At 36.4% G+C, this 19,533-nt stretch overlaps 1 protein-coding gene across 1 annotated transcript in view; it reads right to left on the bottom strand.

Moving 5' to 3' along the window:
- Positions 1–19,533, bottom strand: part of LAMA2 (laminin subunit alpha 2) — a gene marked incomplete at its 5' end in the record, with an annotated part of 356,160 nt that overhangs the window by 296,693 nt on the left and 39,934 nt on the right. The gene's annotated exons all lie outside the window — the stretch shown is intronic.

Genomic DNA, 19,533 nt, shown 5'->3' with positions numbered 1-19,533 from the left:
TTAAGTATTTCACATAGTACCTCCTAAATTACAAACACCTTTGGTAGCTTCTCTTGGACAGTCCTGAGTCAGTAAATATGGCATTGATATTTCTGTTACAACATTTTTATTTGTTTCTAATAGTTGTTGTCACTGTTTTCAATTTAAAATACAATAAAAGTTACATATATTATGCATATATTCAGTCTTCAGCACTATTACATTTCTGGGCAATGATGCTTTTTCAACATATGATAAGCATACAGCTTTTAAGATAAAGAAGAAGCCACAGATAAAACTTTAAGATCTCTAAAGAATTATGAATTGTTGGGATGCTGAGAGGAGCAAGGTGGTTATTTGCTTTGTTTTTGTTTTGAACTGAGGTAAGTCCTCTTTCATTAAGACTGCAAGAAAATTCTTTTGTACTGACAAACACCAAGGTTGTCAAGATAAGCCTAATAGCCTAGCTACATGTTATCTTTTTTAATATTTCAACTAAATGTCTATGTTAATTTAGAATCTTTTTGCTATGATTTTTCTGGAAGATTTTTACTGAAGAAAAAATGCCAGAATTTCTGTGAAGAAAAATATTTGCATCAAATCCACAGATGAAGTTGTTAAACTCTCAAGATTGTATTTAAAGGCTTGCAGCATTTGGGAGATGTGTCTAAAAATGTAATTTCTAAAGGTGGTCAAGTATCTCATTTTCAGGGAGAAGTTTAAATATATTTCTTATGTTATTAAAGAAGAATGAATAGTATGCACCCAAGAATTAAAAAAAAAAAAGAGGGGGGGGGCAAATTAAAGTAATCAAAATCTTTAATTTTAAATTAAAAAAAAGACAATCATGAGACGGTTGTGACTCAATTTCCAAACATATCTGGCAGCACCATGGGAATTTCAGTCACTATACAAGCATGGAAGAAAGTAGGGGTGGAAATTGTTCCAAAAGCAATAGGGAGGGAATGGCAGCAATTGCACTTGCCATTATTGATGCTAATAGAAATGCAATTCTGGATGATGGAGAACACCTTTTACAACCACTGAGACTTCTCACCTATTAAAATCAGATAAACCCACTAAAAAAAACTACTGTAAATTGAGAAACTCACCTCACTGCTTAACTTAGGGGTGCAACCCTGATGAAATTTGACTCTTTTGAAAGCAATTTCCCACTGACTTCACAAATTCCAAGATTTTTTCTTAGTTGTTTGTCTTTCATAACGTACAGAGTATGTTAAAGAATATTTCCTTAAATAATTCTGGGAGTAAATCAGGGGCCTGGTGCTGCCCTGCTGAGAGGAAGAGGAATCTCTGTATTTTAGGAAATGTTGGATTATTTTAAATAAAAGCATACTTGTTCTCATGGCCTCAAAGTTCAGCTAAGCAGCTGGAAATGATGAACCTTTCTCTTCAATTATGTCATCTCCAAAGCTCTATTACCAGTCTGTAGCATTTCCATCAGGCCCCTTCCTCAGACTGGTACCAATAGGGAGCTTGACTTCTCACTTTCAAAGAAGCAGCAGGATACACTGTCAACTGCCAACCTTCTAAGCTTCTTCACATCAGTGTATCCCAAAACATACAGATTCTTCTCTACCAAAATATTCCCACAGGATGTTAAAATGAAAGGCATCCACATCTAGAGGATGTGTCCAACTGGATCTTTCCAATTTAACATCTGTTACTCAACTGCAGGCCCATGTAGGAGCTACAATGCTCTCCTGCCTTACGCAGACAGTACTAACATATTATTGCCTATCTCAGTGCATCCTTATTGTACCATTATCTTTATAAAGCCACTCATGCAAAAACCTGTTTCCTGCTCCTGTTTCTTCTACTTTTGAGCAATAGCAGGCTGACTGCTGCCCAACCCACCTCTCCAAAGGCTGGAGAGCTCACACTGCCAGTGAATATCACTGTCATCTGGGTCTTTGTTCTCCACAGGTTCCTGATCTGTGAGGAGGGAATTATCAAGACTAGCTGACAATTCTGCCACTAATCACCTTGCAGTTAGATGAAAAGAACCTGAATCTGTATGTTTCATTCTTGTTGTTTTGCAGGGCAGTGACATATGTTCTTGTATGCAGTGTCATTTCCACGTCACAACATGAGAAACTGTTCCGTTCAAGAAGGCAAAAGGGTCCATAATGGGTCATTATAAAGTCTAGAAGGGCTGCGTTGCCATGTGTGCCTTAAGCGTGACTCATTCCATCACTTTGACTGAGCAAACAGGTTTTGATGTAGCTACTGGCTATGGGGAAGATACACTCCACAGCTCACAGTACCATAGGAAAAAAAATAGATCCTGCAGCTAGACCAGGATTATATGTTAACTTCTCCACAGTTGGCAGCTGAATGTCCTAATTTCACCAACACCATTCCTAATTAAAAGACATAGTCAGAGAAGCAGTATGCTTACCTAGTTGGAATCAAGGAATGCTGGTGCAAAGGATCAGGCCTGCCAGGATGAATAGTGAACCAAAACCATGTCTTACAACATGCTCACGCAGTGGTTTCCTGTGAGAGCTAAGGCTAGAAACCACAGAGCAGCACCATAAAGCTCCAGAAACCTCCATATTTTCACACAATACCCACTATGTGTTATTTCAAATAAGCAAAGAGTTCAAAGATGTGTTCCTATCCAAAGATCCATAATACTCTTTCTACAGGTAATTCTCTTCATCACTTTGAATTACATGCAGCATTGTCTGATAGTCCTTTCTTACATAGCAGCATTCAAAAGTTTGGAAGCATTCTGATTATTCTGCAACTAGAGAAATGGCAGAGATGTATCAGTACTGTCACATCCTTGAGGCATTGGTTTACACTTCATCTAATTTTAAGAGGCTGAAATCAAAGTAATCAAAACCAAAAAAGAAATAATGGGATCAAAGTTCAGCATGACAAGAGAAGTTATGATAGGATTCCCAAGAATAAAAAGGATTTTCCAGCCAGAAAGTTTGAAGAATGAGGAATAAGCAGGAGTTGCAGAAAGTTGAGGGTTGCTAGTCTCTAAAGTATGCACTTAGCCGCATGTGTCTGTTTCAGCGTACTGCAGAAGTCCTCAGCGATTTAGGAGCTTTCTGTTAGCCCATACACATTAGACATATGTGCTACAGAACCTTGTACTTGTGTCATCCAGTCATTGATTAAGATCTTACTGGGTCTGGAAAAGATTTAGAGAAGAGCTTCAAGTTTAGAAAGAAAACTGCTTTGAGAACAAAACACGAAGTAAGTGGAGACATCAGGGAACTACCTTCTAAACAGCAGAGTTTCTCCAAACCAAATAGCTGGTGTAGAAATGTCACAACAGAAGCTTAGTAACCTGGCTCCTGCAAAGACCAGTCTGTCTCCTGAGGGGAGCAGGGATTCTTTGAAGGGTCAATGGTTACAGGAAGTTTACATAGTGCATTTACAAACACTAACATACCTCATCCCAGGTGTCAATTCGCAAGGTGAATCCAGCCTTCTGTATTAACACATTTAAAAATAAAAACATGCAGAATCCATTTACCAAACATACAGTTACCCTTCACCTCAGATTATAAAACACTCCGGAATCTTTAGAGACATTCAGTGTGTCAGGTAGACTATAACCTACAGGGGAAATATTACCCAACCAACCAACCTACAGAAGTACAAAAAACAAAGGCATCACTTGCCTAAGCCTAAACCATATTAGAAATCATGCTCTTCTAGTCCCTCAGCCTCCCTTTATCATTCCAAGAGATTTTTAACACGTGGAACTCCATTCTATGCTGTGAGAGGCTGTTTTCAAAGTATTTTTACATGTTTCCAGATATGCAGCTGAACTGCATTTTGAAAATTTACTCTGAATATCACTTAACTTTATCTTGCCAGATTACTGCTCTAAAAATCAGTTACAGATAACACAGTGCATGTGCCTCTCTTAGGAATTACCTTGGAAATTACATTGGACAGATATCTAACACTGAAAAGACTCCAGAGCTAAAGATGAATTTCACTTTCCTAACTTCAGCTGTCTCTTCAGAGGAAGGCTTCTCCCAAAAAACAGTATCTCAAAATGCTACTTAATATTATCCAAAATCTTGATCATTGCAGGCATCTGTGACAGATCAAAGCAACACATTTCTGAACTCTATTGCTCAAGAACTGCAACCTCTGCACATGCAAATGATACAGCACTTAAAGCCTTGAACACAGAGGTTAATCACTTTGAGCTGTCTGATTACACTCCAAAAAGAAGATTCTGCCACTGCTTCTATCCAATGCATTCTTAAGACTGCAAGACTATCTATTTCTATGCCTGGGAGCAGATAACAATGTTTTTCAGCTGAGCTCCTACAGTATGAATTTCTAACTTAATTTTTCATGAAGTTTTTAGATTTTTACTGTTGCTTGATATCAGAGTTACACCAGAATATTACTTCACAAGTGACATAGCAACAACTAGAAATTCACTTACTAATATCATACAGAGAAAGTATTGGGAAGTTATTTTAGTTTCAGTAATCAAAAGCAAAATGTTATGAAACAGTAAGGGAAGCAACATCCACATAGGCTCAGAACACCAATAAATAAGAATAATCAGTATGTTTAAATGTACTTAAATGCAAAAAAAAATGAGCATTATCTGTTTACTACCCCAGATATCTTCAAAAGATAACTCTCATGAGAAAGGATTTGGTTCTGGCCATGAAACTACATAAGCTGCAGAGCCACTCTAGGCATTCCATCCGGTAGCAATTCTGTCAGTTTTGGTCAATCTGTATTTTACATCTGAGTTCTTCAGATGATAATCTAAAAAGGTATCAATTTGTATTTTTTTTTCAGAATCTGCACAAGCAACTGACCTATTTTCATTCATAGGGATACATTTTCTATTCATGGCCATACACACGTAACAAACATAAATCAAAAAGGGAGGAAATAGGTTATGAACAAATGAGGGTGGTGAGGGAAGAATGAGCAGTAAGATACTTACAGGGTAGTGCTCTGTGATTTACTTCAAAAGAATAAAATGTGTTATTCTGTCTTTGAATGCCTAATAAAAAAAGGTATTTCAGAACTGCCAAGTAATTAATTTGTAGAATATGCTACACAGGCGAGCAAGTGAGACAGTTCCTCAACAACAGTGAAATATTAGTACTTCTACATTTTAAATCCTGTAGTGCTTCAAACTGTACTAAAAGGATTCCCAAAGTTCAGGAAAGCAATTTATCCTCTCTAACAGTAACATGGGCACCTCCAGCTAGCCCTGCAGAAAACTCAAACACAACAGAAAACTCATCTAAAACATGGCTGTCTGCAGTGAGTGACTGGTTCTTGAGATTAAACTAAGGTGTAATTTGAAAATGGAATCCAATAGCTTGAGGTTAAAACATTTTGCCCCCACCTCACAGTCTGTTTCATTTTAATGGGCATCAAATAAAAAAACCTGTTCAGGTCATTCCTCACAGAATTGCTGCTTTAACTACATAATGCTTGCTTCCCAAGTGCTGGAGGAAGGCTCTCATGTCAGAATGGCTTCCCTTTGGACAAACAGTGTAAAATGAAAATGGTTACAAGGAATGAAACCATGTTCGGTCCATGAAGCAATCCTTTCTACTGAACAAATAAGAAAGTAGAGAGTGTTGCTGAAAATGATTCTTCAGTGATTTAATATCAAAAGCACCGTTATTTGGACCTAAGCTCCACAAGAAAAAGAGGAAAATCTTGTAGACAACAGGGAAATGCAGAAAGGATGTCACTAGATGACGAAATTACAGATTCATGTGTATGTTTACAGATATGTAGCATACAGCAGAGCATGTAGCATTCTTCCCCTATGAAGCTGATTTATGCAACTGTACTTTGCCCCTGGAAGAATGGTAGAAATACTGCTGTCAAAACCAACTCAGAGCAAGCAGAATCTCCATTTTGTATATTTTTCTGCACCATGGACGTGAAAAATTAAACTGAAAAATGGATGTTCCTATCCTTTTAAACCACAGTTCTCTTCTAATGGAGTTGAAGGGGATTTTGTTCATTTTATTTTAACGTGTGAATTCCTAATTTGGAGGCTTAGCTCTTCATTTTCTTTCTAGAGGAGAAAATTATAATCTTGGAAGCATCAGACATACATTTCCAATTAAACTCAAATAAGTTCGCCTTCCCCTTTTTGGGGATTTTGTACGCTGTGAGACTAAAGTTCAAGGAAACTATTTCTATTTCTCTTCTAGACTGCTTCTAATGATTTAGCCTCTTTCCATATTAAATACAAGGCCTGTTATAGGGCCATAGTTCAAATGCGTGTTCAATAATTTATTCAGTGAGCAGCCATGAGTATCAAAAGTGATTCTTACCTCTAGTAATTATAGAAGTTAGAGTTATGTCACAGCATTATTCACTGAATTCAATATGACCTTCAATATTCAAAGGTTCTTTGTATTACTCTAGCACTGATCTGTTAAATAGGAAGAGAAGTTTTAATATGGAAGTAAGAACAGAACTGTAGTAATCTAATATTTAACTAAACAAACATCATAAAAGAAAATTCTCTATATTGTTCAGTAGTATATGGAACCTACAAAACCAACAATGATTCAAACAAGTGCTTTGAATTTAACATGAGAAATTTTTTTTCAGTTAGAATCGAGAAGCTAAAATAAGTGGTTTTCATTAAATCTTGCTAGAGGACAGTTATTTAAAAACTTGCTATTGAAATACAGATGTTTCCTGGAAATAGGAGAAATTAAGAACATGGCAAAGACAAAATATTACACAAGAGTGACACAGTAATCTCTAGGAACATGCAGTTTCTATCTCCCCTGCAACAGTTTACTGTGCTCCTAATCAAACTGAAAAATGCACGATGCGAACCAGTACCAAATGTTCTAAATTAGAATGTGAATAGTACAGAAAACTAATGGAATTATTTTCTTCTTAGAAAATACATGAAAACCAACTTAAGATTTCATGCTGGGGTTGGAGAACATTAAAACACAGAAATAAAGCAGGATTTTTTTCTTTGATTACAAATAGGCACTAAGAACCCCAAATGAGAAGACAACTGTGTCAGCCCCACCCACACTTTCTTTTTTTTCTGCTTTCAGGACAAAATGTGCCTTCCACAGAATCCAGGCCACAGCCAGCTACAATATATATTTCACTCCTGGTGTCACAGTCCCATAGCATCTCACTAGGAAAATGAACACAGTGTGTCTCAACAACACACACATTCAGCTTTTCTACTGTTAAGCATGATGGAAATAAAATGTCAGCTGTTCAAGAGAACATGAAAGTGCAAACAAAGCCAACAAATTAAAAAGAAAACAATAAATGAAGCAGACCTTAGTCTTCATTTTAATTTATGAACTCAACGCTGTTCTTGCAGACTGCTCAACATACAGGAAAAGGGAGAGCAAAATTGAACACATGACAGATGGGGACACAGTTTCTCAAGTTCAGAGCCACATTTTCCTAATCATTTCTGCCTTGACCTTAGATTAAACTATTTTATTGACACAAGGATTTATTTACATTGCTTACTGACAGTAACTTAATAAAAAAATATACCACATTTTTTAAATTCAAAGAAGTAACATGTGATTCCAGCCACAGTTTTCAGATCCCAGTTCTCTTCAGAGCCAGTGGACAAAACCAGTCACTAGCCCAGTACCTGTTCAAGATGCCTGCAAGACGCAGTCTGGCAAGCAGCAGCCTGGTGAATATTTCGGTCACGGCAATTCCCTATCATTTTCATTCCTGTTGACACATGAATTTTGTTATCTCACCCGTTCTTCTATACTTTGAAATTTATTTCCCCTTTTCACCACAGAATTTCAATTCTCATCCATGGAATTTTAACTCTCATAGTATTGCCCAATCTATTAGGAAAACATGAGAAAAATGCACCAAAAAAAATCCACAAGTATTTTTTTTTAAATAACCACTGCAACCAAAAGGCATTAAGTGAGATCAGCAGAGTGGATGACCTGAATGGGTGTCATAAAACCTAATCCCAAAGCTCCTTTAAATCAGTGACAGTCTTAAAACCAGACCTAGTTAGCTGCAACCAATTTCTAGAGCTGTCTGTTTAAAATCTTTCATTAATACTGCATTCATGTTAATTAATAAATAAATAAATAAATATATAAAGTCCTCCCAAATAGCGTAAGACTGAATTCCTCTTTCACATTTGCATCCTTGGGGCCCTAGAAACAACATCCCCTACAGCCTGAAAAACAGAAAAGTTGTGATCTTGCAGGTGTATGGAAATTTGGTTGAACATCCCTAGGGATCATTAGGGATGCAAGGAAATTGTTTTTTCTAGAACAGGAAGAGTAAAGAGACAGTCTAAAACAAAGCACATGTGCAATAACCAGAGAGTGATACTGCAGATGGCTGTAACACTGTTTACGTGAAATCTGATTATTTCTCTCATTTTTGGCACAGTGTATAAAGAAGCTTATTTTTTCACTACATGTGTAATGCCTTTACCAGATACACTGAAGAGCTCAAACATATGCTTCCTATGTTTCATCTAATACAACCTCCTGTCCCATGAGATAAGGTCCCATCAGGAAAGCAAAGTCAAGAAACATTTGGTTGGAGAATCTCATCCAAAATACAGGTGTTCCAGTGTAACAATGCTCCTTCAGTCTGCAGGCTTCAGAAAGAAACCACAGAAGCATTCAGCTCAGTATGAGGGTTATAAGACAACATCAGCTGCAACAGTTTCCAGACAAACATTTTCTATTACTAAAATATTTGAAATTATTTCCCTCATTTTTTCCAAACTAATTTATTATGATAGAGACTAGTAAATGAACTACTCTGTTACTGTTCTCTGTTACCTCCTCCTGGAAAATGGAGTATGATAGTATGTAGATATTAAAAAAAAAAAATTTAAAAAAAGGAACATGGAAAGTAAAGTAATATAAGCTGCTTCAAATAATTGTTTTATGAATTATAACATGTGCAAGTAGACTGATAATAATTACTAGAGTTCATAACGCTCACACTTTGTTTAAGAAAATTACAAAGTATTACCTGGAAGGAGAGCTAGGTTGTTTTAATTTTTGTTATTTTTGTTTCTTGTTGGTATTCTAAGGTTTGTACCAGGAAATGGAAAGGCTGTAGAAACAGCACACAGAGAGTCAAAAGCCAGAAGCACAGAAGGTAATTAAAAAGTTGAAGAAAAAGTCTTCTTGCTAAAATCTACAGCTCAGAGAAAATTTGAGCCCTGAGAAGAAACACAAGAAACACCAGCACATAAGGAGCAGGAGAGAAAGTGCAAACACTCAAATCAGCATTCCCCATTTTGAAGCATGCAGAGCAGGAATAATTTGACTACTCCATTGGCAGAGAGAACTGCTCCTAAACATATGGGTTTGTAGCTTAAATCCTACCTAGGGCTGAAGCTTTATTAGAGCCTCTCACTTCTAAACAGTTTTGCTGCAGGCAGGCTCTGAATCCTGCGATATAATATTGATTATTCTGCAATGAGACAGAATGGCAGCATAAGGGTAGTTTCTCACATATTGCACAGCCCTGGACATCATTACATGAGATTAACAATAACAACTGAAGAAATATAAAAATGTTTTTATCTCATGTCACTATTTTCCCCATGGCTGCAACAGAACAGAATGCATGGCTATTCATGTAGTAACTAGTCACTAGTAACAGAGCAAAACATAATACCTCTTATGTATTTTGCCATCCTCCAGAGAGCGCAGAAGCTGTCTGTCAAGCTAGCTGGAATACAGTCTTCTAATGAAACTGCCTCTTACAAGACCAGAGTTAATGTGTTCTTTGAAAAAGTTCACCTCTTGTGGGACCTTGGATTTTAGAGGGATCTTCTTCGTTTTAGGTTTAGGACTCATTCCCCCTGATAATCTGTAAGTCTTGTTATTTCACTTGATCATATATTAAGATCCTTCAGGAGGATCCTCCAGAACACCCCGAAGCTTTCTTATTGTGGTACAGCTGTGCAAGGAGCAAAAGGATCTCGCTTGCCTGCACACCAACTGCACTTGCACAGCATGAAAAGGTGCTCGTGAGTATACACTGTTGGCCAAAATTGTGAGAACATTAATTCAGCTTGGAAAGTCAGAAGAATGCAACAGTTTCAATTCAATGTAAATTTAACATTAATATAGCACGGCTATTTTTATCCTATTGCATTGTAGAACTCATACATGGCAGTAGACATGATGTCTACTGTGTCATATCATGTCTCTATGTTTTGGAGACAGGAGAGTTTTTCAAGATGATAAAACCTCTAGGTGGAAGGTGAACACGAGGAACCCCTTCTAGCTGAATCTCTAACTTTTAGTCTCCCCACCCTGCTGCTTGGATAGTCAATCCTAACCAAGCTTTCAAGGAATTACTGCTGCCAGTTTCCTGTGTTTTTTTGAGAGCTTGAGTGCTACAAAATGATACATTGTAAATTTTCTGCAAGTCCTGTCCTTCCCAAATGCATCAGCAGCGACAGGTGCAGAACAGAGTTCTCCCCAAGAGAGTGTTACAAAAAATTAACCCGACAAATCAGGTACTCCCTAAATATAAAACCCACACAACTCAGGCCCCTGTAGTAGGATCATATTCAGAACCTTACATTTGCAGTACTTATTTGAGGACTAGAATCTCTTACCCTTTAAGGAAAAACTTCAGAATCATCCCTAGTTTGACCTCTACAGAAGAAAAAGAAGCAACTCATTTTTAGCAGTGCCATATTTTAAATGATTTAACAAGATCCAAAGTCAAAAAGGAGGAGCACAAAAAATTTGAAACTGACAGAAAATGGTCTTGCAAGAGGCTCCTCAGATGGTGAAAAATATCAAAAAAGTGATGGGAGCAGATGGTATTTAAGATAACTCAAGCAAATTATTAGTACATGCTCCAGGTCCATTAATATTAATGAATATAGTGTTCTTCCTGAAAAACACTGTTTTCCTGCTAAATAACATGAATAATTTTTTCTCTTTTTCCTTTTTTCTTTTTTTTTTTTTTTTTTTTAAGCATTTAGCTTCTGCTCACTTTCTTGACTATTTCTCATAAAGCTGGATATCTGTGATAGCAGGAAGGAGAAACTGGACTCTTCCACTCTTTTGATATTCCTGTAGTTCTTTATATGAATCTGATTAGGTGAAGTTTAACCCACAAAACTATGCTAATAATTTCACTTGTACAATGCTTCATATTCCAGAGCAGTTTTTAAACTGCTGTAGTTTAAATGAGCCACTCAAGTCCACAGGCTTGATTTAATAGCACTACTAAAACTTTACCTCAGATTTTCATTTGTTTTTATCAGGATTTGCTCTGTTTTCTGTGTCGAAATGTCAGCTGTGATGTGGCAAAGGCTGCTGATACAGAAGCATCTATGTAGCCATCTCAACAACAAGCTGACTGGCTGTAGCTGCACTAGCAAGTAGCACAATGGAGTACAGATGCAGACCTGAAGACCTGGAGAGTGCAAACATCAGTGCAGAGGACCTGGTATCCATGCTGTAGGCATTTTGGGGGAGTGGTACTTTAAACTTATTTATTTTTGAACAACTCCAGTCAGATCCTATGAACTGCACACCAGACCACGTCTTTTATTTTAGAACAACCTGAAAATAATCCAGTCCGGAATACACACACATAAAATCAGCAAGTGGGTAGGATCAAGACATGCACTTAACACAATCTTGATCAGAACTCAAATGCAAACACAGATAAACCCTGAATTTGGGGGCAGAAAATCTTAATCAGGGCCTCAGGTAGCTGAAAAATCTATAGCTCATAAAACACCAATGAAAGCTTTCACAGTTTTGTGTCTGAACTGTGAATCTCTGGCTATGATTAAAAACCATTGCAACGGATATGGAACAGAGTCAGAAGAATAAATACTCATCATTAATTGGTCACTAAGTGAAATGCTACATATTGAGTAAAAATGATCATTCAAAGCAGCTCAGACTATAGAACTGTCCTGTTCAAAGACCCTGGGACAAACATGATGTTGTACCTTCCCAGCATCATCATTCAGAGAACCAGCAAGAGATTCTGCCCTATGGAAGCAGAATGGGACCAGTACAGACCTTTGGACTCTCCCTGCTCTGTTCAGCCTGCCTGCTTGTTCCAAATCCCTCTTCCTTGTCTTCCATTTCATCATCTCAGCTTTAATCTATATCTGCCTTTCTGTGTGTTTTCAGTCCTTGCATCTTTCAGCAATCTATACACATATAGAGAGAGACAAGAAACAATGTTTACAACTTTACATAATAATTCTGCATTTTTATCCTACTTGCTCTGTGCACAAACTTTTCCCCTGCCACAGAATCTAAAATTTCAGTCTTCCACATTTCTTATTTATGGCTCTGTTCTCCACACATTCAGGTGGTTTTAGATTCTGTACTGCAGGGCTTGGAAACAGCTGAGTACCAAGTACAGGATTGACCCTGGATGTCTATTTTGAGTCAAGAGTTTTGTTAGCCATTGAAATAGTGACTTCTAAGTCATTAAGTCCCTTTTGAAGCCAACCTTAAGCATTAACAAAAAATGCTCCGAAGAAGGAGATGCCATAATTAAAGAAATAAACACAAAGATTTTTTCAGAGAAAGAAAGACCACAGGAATTATCTTGCTTGTAGGACTGTGTATGACTATTAATGAGTTTTCAGTGTGTATACATACTCCTCAGAGAACGTTTCAGAAGCTATTCCCCAGCTGGGGGATGCTTCATAGTGCAGCTCCACAGGGGGCCTCTATAAATACTCCAAGGCCAAAAGAAATTGTGAGGATGAATAGCTTGCCCTTCATATAATTTACATGCTCAAAGTCACAAAACACTTTGCATATATTAGTAGGGCTCATGGCCTTAACTTATTATTTCCTATGTAGTAACGGAATAGCATCTCTTTTCTTTAATTTGAATCAAGGAAAATAAAAACAAAGTGTAAGGTAATTTATAGTATGCCTGCACGACACAAGGCCAGAGCACTATTAGAGCTAGCCCTGCTTAAACTGCCTCAATTATCAGTAGTAGTGCAGTTGTACTGAGTTACCTCATAATCCAGAAACATTGCTGCCAATAGCTGAGCTGGCTGGTTATCTCTGCATTAAACAGCCATTTAGTTGTTTCAACAACACAGAACTATACCAAGCCCATAACAGCTAATGAAAACATCCCTGTGTTTCTCAGTGGGCTTTGGCTGAAACTCACAGCTGAAAAGTAAATGAAACACTAACTTCTTGTCACTGGAATTTGCCAACAAATAAATGGAGATAATGGACTCAGATTCTAAATAAATATTAGAAGCATCAGAATCAATCAGTGTCTAAGAAAACAGAAAATGTAGAAACTGGGAAAGACAAAAGGCTAATTCTGCAAAGGCTGAGGGGATGCTGTCAGGCATTTCTGATATTTCTTCTCTGTAAGCTTTCTGTCACAAATGAAAGGAAAATTTATCGGGGTAGCAGTACTGCCTTATATTTTTAGAAGTGTAAATCAGGAAATATTAATACATAATTAATGGCACATTTTTATTTATTTATGCAGCCATGAACCTAAAAGAAGCATGTAGAAATCTATGATTGAGTCTCAGGCCTAGCTTTTCTACCTGAAATTTTCTAAGACTGAAGTTCTATGGCAGAAATTTGGTAGCTATTGCTTCTGGTTACAGGCATCAGGCATAATGGCTGTAGATCTAATTCACACTACAGACCTTTTATCACTCCTGTAACCTTAGATAAGCATTAAGAAACATTTTGGAAATAAGCTAGACCAAAACAAACTACTAAAAGCTATATAAAGTATGTGTAGCCTATACACCAGTGCTGCACATAAACAGAGTAACTTAACCAAGTATGTCTAAAAATGGACCTATAATTACATGAAGTGTTTGCTGTATACATAAGATCTTATTTCAAGTAATACAATGTATTATGAAAATCACAAAATGATAAGAAAAAGATAATAAGTCAGCTGATACTGGACATGGTTTTAAAAAGATAGGCAACTGTCAGCTTTAAATTTGAGACTATAGAAGGAAATCACAGGAAAACACATTATATGAATGTATGTGCTTATACCTAGTGTAAAACCAGAATATCATAGTATAAGCCTGATTCGTTGCTTATAGAAACATGGTTGTGTGCAATGGGTCACTGTACAATTTTGTCTTGAGGAAAAGCAAGTGGAAAAAATAAATTTGGTGTGACAATTTTATGGGACTTAGAGACAGAAATTTCCACTACCGAGTGTCAGGTTTACCCTTCAATGTCTTTTTTGGGTTTTGTTTTTGTTTGTTTGGGTTTTTTTAATAAGCAATTAAAAATTATTAACTCAAGCAACACTGCATGACAGGATCCTAAATCAAATTTACTAAACAAAAGAAGCTACCAGTGGAGAGTATTCATAGGATCAGCATTTGTCAGCATTCATCTGGTCACCTGAAATCAAAAATCAGAATTTCTTTTTTAAGTGTTATTTTTGTTTCTGGAGCTGGATGAGAGGAAGAAGCCTACGCACAGGAAGGAACATGGCCAGACACTGGCTCAGGTACAGCTTGAAGATATTTCAGTACTGTCTTCCGTCAGACTCATTTAACTATCTTATACAAACAGTATTAAGAAGAAAAAAAAAAAATGCCTGTGGTTGCCAATGAGTCTCCAAACCAAATGAATTCCTGACGCAGCACAACTGATACCAACATAGTTATAGCTGGCTCACTGCACTTCCACAGCTAGCGTTTTACTTCCGTAGTTTATCAGCAGTGTACAGGAAGCATTTACAAGGACCAAAACTATTAATTCTTGTTTAAGTTCCACTGATGGCAACAGAATTAGGCCTATGTTTAAAGTAAAGTGTACACTTGGATACAGTGATGAAATGTGACCTAAATCACTTACTGCAGTGAATGGAGCGGTATCTGGGAAATCTTCATTTAACATGTAACTAGGCAAAATAGAAACAAAATAGGTGAGCATCCACATCTCTGGGAATTTACAGGGAAAAAAAGGACAGAATAGGCTTTCACTGGTACAACCACAGAATGCCCTTGTGCACTTGGAATCTCAAGTCTCCAGATGTCTCCTAAAACTGTACTTAAAACATCACTTTTATAAATGGCTCAGGGAATCAATCTTTCTTTCTAAAGGAACTGTGACACGTATTTGGGAGATGAAAAGCCTGTCTTCCAGTCCATGTTGCAAGGACTTTTTCAGCATTTTATGCTATGCCTCAAACAAGTAAAATACAAAAAAAAAGTCTCAAGAACTAATGAAAGCCCCAGTCTTCCCCTTTCCTGTGGACGGCCTTTATCATCATATCCTACTGAGCTATGATTATAGCTTTCCTTTCCTCAAAGCCCAATGAGTAATATCTTTATATGCTCATGAAGACTAGCAGGAGGCTTTCATTCCAGAAAAGCCTCTGTGTAAGGTTCTCTGTGTAAAATAAACTGGCAGTCATCATCACATTTTGGCTTGAAACAGCTCCTGAAAATGCACACTGAGATGAGACTGAAGTATAAAGCAAGAATGTCCAATTTCTAGATATTAGCTGTATGACCTGTTTATAGTATCAAGACTGAGGGCTTTTAAAGGACGAAGAAAACCAAAGATTTAAGGATTAAAAAGTGTCATGTGTATGAGATATAAGCAGGCTACCAACATATCTAAGTTATTTTATAAAATCTGATCCATTGCACTTGCAAAATGGAAAAAATTGGTCAGTTCCTCCAGTAGCAAGGTAGGTGCAGGCAGCATTAAATGCAGCAGTCAGTATGACAGAGAAAGAACAGTTCCTGAGCAGTTCCCTCACCATTTCATACAGGGCCTCTAACTGCATCTCTGAATAAAAGCATCAGATTTGAGGGTTATTTATAAGTACAGACAAAGAAAGCAATGTGGTAATAGGATTGGATTGTGACCACTAGTCTTTCATATGTGCTGTTAAACATATATTTAGTGTTTTGTTAACTTGGATAAATTCAACCTAAGTACTAAAAATACTATTAAGAAAAAAAAAAAAAAAGCAGTCTCAACTATTCTGGTCCAATAAAACAGCTGTTATTATTTAGGACTAATTAAAGAAATGCCAAGTCCTACTTTTATATTGAATCTAATTCTTTGGCATACTCATCTGACATGAGGATCACTTGAACTCTAGTACAGCTATATTAATTTGAATAGAAGCTTCTTGCCCTAGCATTTTTATTTGTTTTCGTTTGTGGATTGTTGCTTGTTTTTTGTTTGGGGGTTTTTTTGTTTGTCTTTTTGTTTGGTCTTTTGTGTTTGTTTTTGTTTGTTTGTTTTGTTTTGTTTCATTTTTATAATGTTGGGACAACAGACTTCCAAATTCAGCAAATAAATAAAAAGAAAACTGCTAATTATCCAATCAAAGAACGTATGCTGATAACATCACCTGGCATAAGAATCACAAATTAGGGATCACGAATTTCATTTGGAAAGAACATTTTCTTTTATGCTTGGTAGGTAAGAACATAATAAATTATCAATAGGATAGAATCTTTTTTGCAAATATTTACTTTTTCAAACAATCTCCATGTTAACTGGATGAACCCCTGCTGAACCTAGTAGAGGCTATCAAAATATAAGGAGGTTAGAACAGCATTCTTTTTTCAGTCATGATTCATCTTCATGAGCATTACATTTTTCTCAGGAAAAGAATCTTCTTGTCTTTCATCAAACTCTGAGGTTCTCAGTTTCTCATACCCAAGATTATAAATAATCTCTGTAATATCTCAACAGTCAAATACCCTTAAAGCTTTTTGGGAAGTGTTCTCTTTCCATTTTGGTATGCATTCTCTAACTTTTCTTACACTGAACAGACTTAGATGTTTTTATCCTTTGTGCCCTTGGGACAGTAATTGACTGTCTTCTAATAAAAGGTCATTATACAAGCCATGAGGGAAAAGGAAGGTGTATTAAATTTAAAAGCTGTTTGTATGTATTTCTTCCTAAATGCAGAAAGTAATCACAGAGAAAAATCATGATGGCACAAAACAGACTCAAATTACTTTATATGTGGCTAACTTCTATAATAGACTGACTGGATCAACTACTCGTTTTTTGAAAATGTTGATTGTTTCCTCTAAGTAAATATGCAGTTGGCACAGTGCCAAGGGTCTTATCTGATTTTATTGATTTTTAAATTAAGCCTAACTTAGTGTTTTCAACAGCTCTATTACCATTCCTCAAAGCTAAACCAGAAAGAAATAAGACAACCAACAATGAAAAGGGTGATTATTACACGTCTTGTAAGATAAGCTACTCATCATTCTGAAAAGGAAAAAAAAGTATGTTTTCCTACTGTCCTGTTCCCAGTTTTCCATTCCCCGTGCATTTTGCCAAGTAAACTATTCTGCTTCTATAGCAAAGAACATAAACCACCAAAGCAGAAACAGTAAAACTGTGAATTTACTATAATATGCAAAATCACTGACTAGAATTAGGTTTTATTCTGCTGTGATGCAAGCAAGAATAGAACAATAATCACAGCCTTGTTCCCTCAAAGATTTGAGATTTTTATTTCTAATACAGAAAGAACTCCACTACTCATTTTTACTTACTTCTTTTCTTATAAAGTTGTCATATTGTCTTATATAAATCCTTTAAACATAGACTATGAACAATGTGGGCTTGTGGTGCTCTTGTTCCAGTCTTGTTTCCATCTCAATCGATAACCAAACAGTGAGAACACTCTTCTCGCTATACAATACATTTAGGGAGGTTGAATAGGAAGGAACAGCTAGCTCTAAGACTTAATTCTCTTTAAGGATAGAGTGAAGCTAATGCAAAGCTTCTTCAGAGATGTAACCCATTCAAAGGGAAGTTTTTCAAATGGCAGGGAGAGAGCTGTGTGGCATCTATCCCATGAGTATATCCCACAGAGAGCCACAGCCAAAGTATAATACTATTACAACATATTTTAAAAATTTTTTTTTTATGCCAAGCCTGTCAGTTACCTCAGTGCAAAGGAAAAGTAAGAAATTAAGTGAAGCACCAATCAATCACTTGCATATATTCCTTATACCCAGAAAGCAAAAGCTAGGTCAAATTACCAACTGAAATTTTTTTAAGTATGAAACTTGCAGACTGATTATCAGTATTCATCATGGAAACTGAACACATAAAGCAATATTCCGCAAATTCCGTTCCACATTCAATACTATTTAATATGTTCATTAATTATACAAATAGAACAAAGAGTATGCTTATTACAGTGGCACAGTCTGGAAAACAGGATTAAAAGTCCTCTAGTAGCCAGAGAAGTCTGAAAAGCAGAGCTTGATATCCAGCAAATTTCAAAACTTACACCAGGAAATCAGCTTCACAAACACAAGAATGGAAGCAATTACTGAGCAGCAGTTCTGTAGAAATATCAGAGCTACAATGGGCCTCAGATCATGAGTCTCCATTTGATGTAGTGACAAAAAGGGTGAGTGTAATTCCATGGCATCTAATCAAAGGTATAGTATACCCAGTTTTTAGGTTTCAATAATCCATGTCAGAACTTTTATCAGTAGCTGGAGGTTAGAAACAGCAGTAAAAACTTGAAAAATTGTGAAAGATTGTAAAAGATTGTCCAAGATGAGACCCGAGCAATAGTTTAGTTTTGACACTGCACTTTTTAAAGTATCTAGATTTCAGAGGGCAAGAGAAATTATTAGAAATCCAGGTAACGCTGAGGAGAAGAACTCAAGATGTTCTGTTCAGACTAAAGGGGATCTTCAGATGTCTGCAAGGGTACTACAAAAAGAAGGGAATTTTACAACAGCTTTTTTACATCACCCATTCAGTTAGGATAATGATTCGAGAAAGTTTATAAAAGAACAAAAAAATTCTATAAAAGAACAAAAGTAAGCACACACCAATAAGAAGCCAACTAAGTGACAGTATTTCACAAACTTTCTTACTGTATCACTTAAAATTTTGAAGTAATTAAAACTAAAATCTTAAGCAAACCAAATGAGACTAAGTTTTTTATGCATTGGATTAAAATTTTTGTCAAAATTCTGGCAAGTCACAACAGCTCTCTGGATACTGAAAACAAGTTTGGTAAAGATAAATCATTTTGTTGGTGTTAATGATAACTTTCCCAAAGGACAGCTCTAACAAACTGCCAATTCAGAGCAGACCTGCTATAATGGATTAGCCTTTGATGCCCTATTGAAAAGTTAACTGTACATCACTGTACTCTCATGTACTTTTCCTTATTTGAGCATATTTTAACAAGCAGAAAAGAGAGTGGTTACGGTTTAGCAGCAAAGTTTTTTGCAGATTTCAGCTTTGGTTTTGTTTATTTGGAGAAAAGATGGGGCTCCAAATGTCTCATGTGGCAGTAAGAGTTAATGGGAAAATTTTGCTTATAATCTCTTTGAAACTCCATTTACTGGCTATGAAATGGAGGCAATACCTTTCTCTGCTTGACTTTATAGGGTATTCTCACTTGCTTTAATTACTTAATGTTTTAGAACTATTTCATTATTAAATACAATAATAAAAAATATTTACAAAAGAACACAAGAACATTAAGAAGGAAATCAGTCATTTTGTGTTCATGACAGGGCAC

The sequence above is a fragment of the Nesoenas mayeri genome, assembly GCF_963082525.1.
Source record: "Nesoenas mayeri genome assembly, chromosome: 3".
In the NCBI taxonomy this organism is placed as follows: domain Eukaryota; kingdom Metazoa; phylum Chordata; class Aves; order Columbiformes; family Columbidae; genus Nesoenas; species Nesoenas mayeri.
Note: the sequence above shows the minus strand (reverse complement) of the source record. Positions and strands in the feature narration are given on the sequence as shown.